This window comes from Frankliniella occidentalis, unplaced genomic scaffold, assembly GCF_000697945.3.
Source record: "Frankliniella occidentalis isolate FOCC.00 unplaced genomic scaffold, Focc_3.1 Scaffold4, whole genome shotgun sequence".
Lineage (NCBI taxonomy): Eukaryota > Metazoa > Arthropoda > Insecta > Thysanoptera > Thripidae > Frankliniella > Frankliniella occidentalis.
In genome coordinates, this window is record NW_026267134.1 from 3,203,379 (window position 1) to 3,207,952 (window position 4,574).

Below are 4,574 nucleotides of genomic sequence, written 5' to 3' on the forward strand. Positions count from 1 at the left end.
GCCCGCCCCTCCCCGCCGCGGCCCCCTCGCCTGCACCACGCTCCGCTGCCCCTCACGTGCGCGCCCAGCACGTGCGCCGATGCGATGTCGCACAATACCGCGCGCATTGTGTCGAGCTGAGCGCTGGCCGTGCCGTTTTTTTGTTAATAAAAGTTACAACAAATGTTGTAAATTGACGAAAATAAATTTCACCGTGGTCGACACTTGACTAGGAATGCTTCGACGGCCAAAAATGGTATGTCGTTAATTTACGATACCGCTCGGGGCGGGGCCGGGGCGGGGCCGGGAGGTCCGTGTGACGCGGCGCGGGGCGTGACGTGGGTAGGGGTGGCCGGCGGGACGGCGGGACGGCTGGCGCGGCGGGGTGGATTACCGGCCGGGATTGGCCCCGCTGATTAGGGGACCTTGCTAATCGCGACGCCAGGGCCTCGCCCCCCGCCCCGCCCGGCTGCTACTGATGATCCCGGGCTGATGGCTGGCAGCTGCTATAAGAGGACCTCGACTCATCAACAACCGCCCCTTCTCTCTCCTCAATCGTCCCCCGTCCCCTGGTCGTGTTTTGCGCGTGTGTGTGTGTGATTTTTCCTTTTCGCTCGTTGTAGTCAACGGATTTTATAATGATGTCGACGTTAGTTATCGGATGACAGGACAGGATGAATCGCAAACTGAACAACGACCTCGTTACGTGATGTTTTACATAAAAAATACACGTTTTATAAAGTTTTATAATTTAGTTTTTCTTTAATGCAGTTGACCCATTAGACCGTGTAGTGATGACTGAATATTGTATGCCTTGTCAATGGTCATTGCAATTACTGTGCTATGAGGATTGTTGATGGAATTTTATCTTGCCTCCACAACAAAATACTGTGGGAATCAGTACTGAGGATAAAATGTGCACTCAGAAAACCGTTCTTTGTGGGAAAGAAATTTTATTTAGCGTAACGAAAAATTTTTGTAGCTAAAATCAACAAAGGTTTTTCGTTGGGACGACAAAAAAATTCGCTGTCCCAATTTTTCATTTCTTCAAACTAAAGAATTTGGTTGAACTAACGAAAAATTTAATTTGTTACGACTAAAATTTTGTTGATTTCAGCTACGAAAAGATTTGATCCACACAAAGAAGTGGTTTTCTGAGTGTGCGCTTCATAGCACTTCAGTTGGGTTGCCTACTGAAAACGAGCTCACTTCAAAATGAATTCACTTATGCTCTTTAGCCGTTCATTTATGAGATCAAGCGTCCTATACCCCTCAAAAAGGCGCTCTCTCGCACTACCTCCTCAGGCTCGTGAGGTTTTTGGCCCATTATTACGAGAAAAATCACCTTGTACCTGCTGGTACCGTTGCGCAGCAAGGGCCCCCAAGCCCTCGAGCTGTTCCTTTACCATGGAGAGGGCCCTTTATTTTCCATCTCGTGGTCTCTTTCCACCCCAACCCCACTCCCTCCTCCCCCTCACAACCCCTCCCTCTCTCGGCCTGGGCCCTGCGGCAGCATAGAGCAGGTTCGGGCGGGGGGATCGGCTCGACTCGGCAGCCGCTCGGGCGGTCCAGGGCTCCGTTCGGGTCCCTTCTCCATGCTTCGCCCGGGCCGCCTCGCGGATGCTGCAGTGACGTCACGGCCCTACGTCACGCCGGCGTTGCGACGTCACGACCATAGCGGGCACCAGCGGGCCTGCAGGCTACCGCGGCGGTAAAGCCCCTCGGCTAGCCGCGCCTGCTTGGTAGCCTCGACACCTGCCGGCCGGCGGCTCGGCGCCCCCGCAGTGTGGCAGGTAGCATAAACTGTCACCGAAACACGGTAATAAGAACATTTTGGGATTCAAGCAGATTCCTTGAAAACTGTCTTGAAAACCAAGCAGATCTCTTGAAATCCACGATGACACATTTATCGTGAAAGGCTCACACCACACTTAAAACAGGAATACAGTGTCGTGCGACCTTGCAGTTTATCACCGTCGTAATGGCACGACGGTCAATCCGAGGTCGATACCATTCGAAACGGTCGAGTTTATCATCGGGGACCCCGGGACGTCGGCGTCCCGGTCCCGGTCCCGCGGCTCTCCTGGGCACCATATCGCTCCTGGACGGCGATATATATTGTCTCATCGAACCGGACCGGACCATCCAGTCTCGGCTCCTTCCGCCGTCTCCAGCAGGTGGAAGTTTCCCGTGTTATTGCTCGCGGAAGCCACCATCCCTCTTCTGCGGCGTATTGAAACATCGCGCCCGCGCCGACCGAAATCCTCCCTCCCCTCCCCCGATCCGACCCGGAAAGACCACACACACAGCACCATGCCATACAAACGCGCGACCACAAACACACACACACATAGACAAGCTGCTTATCCTCATCTCTTCCCCTCCCCCCCTCTCTCGCCCACGCGCAACAAATTTCATTCTTTCGTCGTCGGCAATAAGTTTCAATCAAACTGAAGAATGTTATATATAGCGCAGAGAGAGATGAGGGGAGGGGTCGGGCCGCAGGTTTGGGCGAGCGCTCAGCGAGCGACGCCCCCTGGCATGGACCAACGCCGTCGCGGCCCAGGTGTCTCCCGCCCTCTTCTTTCTCTCACTCTCTCTCTCTCTCTCTCTCTCCCTCTTTTCCCCATGCCCTCTTTTTCCAGGTGGAGAGCCTCGACTTCAATTTGCCTTCCATACTGCACTTCATGAAAGGCGTGGGAGGATATGAGGATTGGGGGAATTCCTCTCCCTCCGACGACTCGTAGTGCATACTTGTTGTACGCTGTAAAAAATATACAGCATTTAGAACCGCTTAATAAATGTTCTATGAAATAACGGTTGAAAACTGTACAGTCTGGTGCTCAATCCTACGGTTTAAGGAAGGAAGTGTAGTGCGATCAGTTTAAATTCATTCTTGAACCGTAGGATAGAGTGCAGTGTTTCGTTTAAGTTTGGCGATGCTGACACAGAAAAGAGTTTAACCAAGTTTAACACTGCACTGTCTTTTTGTCTTGGGGACCTTCTAAAAAGTACGTTCGTTTCTGAGAATTATTCGGTCATTCGGCATATTACGGACGGGAGAGCTCGGCGCCTGCGAGACTCCGGGTAGACCAGCCCGCGGTACACGCGTGCACTACAGGCAAGTTGTTGCCTACCGATCAGGCGCTATGAGACCTTGCATTGGCAGAAACTTGGCAATTTCGTAACGGCAAATGACGGACGCACTTTCTGGATTATCCCACCATAATAATAAGGGTGATACGATAATTTAAGTTAACACGTTGAGTCCCAGGGGGAGTGCTCATTACGGGTTATTGTGACCATTCGTGTGGTCACGTGGGACTCAACGTGTTAAACGACGATTTTATTCACTGTTAAATGCTTACAGTGATTTTCACCGCAAGCTACAGTGAAAGCCTAGCACTGTATCTTACGGTGAAAATCACTGTAAGCTTTTTACAGTGTTCCTCTTCTTCAGAAAATTAATTTTCCGTTCTATGTCTCTTTGGTTTAACCCGCAAAGCCGTGCACGTTCATTTGGGTGCAACCGATAGCGCACAATAATGTTTATCGACCCGAAAGTTTCCCAGCCGCGCACTCTCACCTCACTTGACGTCCTAACTTATAACTTGCCCCAAAATGCTTCCACCCCCGCCCCGCCAGGGGTGGCGCGTACCCATAGCCCCGGGGGAGCACCCCGAGGTGTCACAGCAAGGGGAATATTTCATGAACGGCAAAGTAGTTTGTTGGTCGCTAAGGGCGAGCTCGGCCCGGTCCCGTGTCTGGAAAGAGCGGAGAAGGAAGGAGGGGCAAGGTAGAGGCGGGGCGGGGCGGGGACGTACGGGAGACGAGCCAGTGTCAAGGACGGGGGGTGCGGCGCGAGATGGGCTCGCCCGGACGGAAGTACGACGACAAAGGGATCAAGTTGGCGGGCCAGAACTCGCGTCAAATTTCGCAAACGGTATTTCCTGTTCTGCCTTTGGGGAAAAAATGCGGATGTATCGGGTCCTCAACATAGTATAGATAATAATGCCCAGCTCCCACGGCGAGGATTTGCGATCGCTCATCTCAGGTTTGTTTTCCTGTATTTATTATTTTCCCCTGTATTCGAGTTATGGTTAAGAAACCTTGCTCTTACGAGGTGAGATTCTTCAATCTCACTTCATTACAGCGTTCCTAAATTATCGGTGAAATGGAGCAAGAGGGAAAATCTCGCCCTTCTTCGGTGAGATATCTTTCTCTTGACTCTTTCATTTGCAGTATAGGTGTGTAACGCTTGGACAGGGTCCACTTACAAAAAAAAATAAAAATGGAAAGGGACACCGCGGGCACCTAGTGGACGGTCGCATCGCAGGCGACCTCGCGTCCCGGAGGCGACGGCTCTGCTGTGGGGCGCGCGAATGGTGGGGCGCACTACACACACGCACTACTGACCCTCGCGAAACATAAAAGGCGGGCATAATGGCCATCCCGGCCGTCCCGAACATGTTGCTTTTGCGTGTGAAATACACGACAAACCCACCCCACCAAACCCCTTGTCACTGCAGGACGTCCTCCCCACCCCTACCCCAACCCCCTCCCCTCCCGGCACCCTGCCTAGCGTAGCATCGACC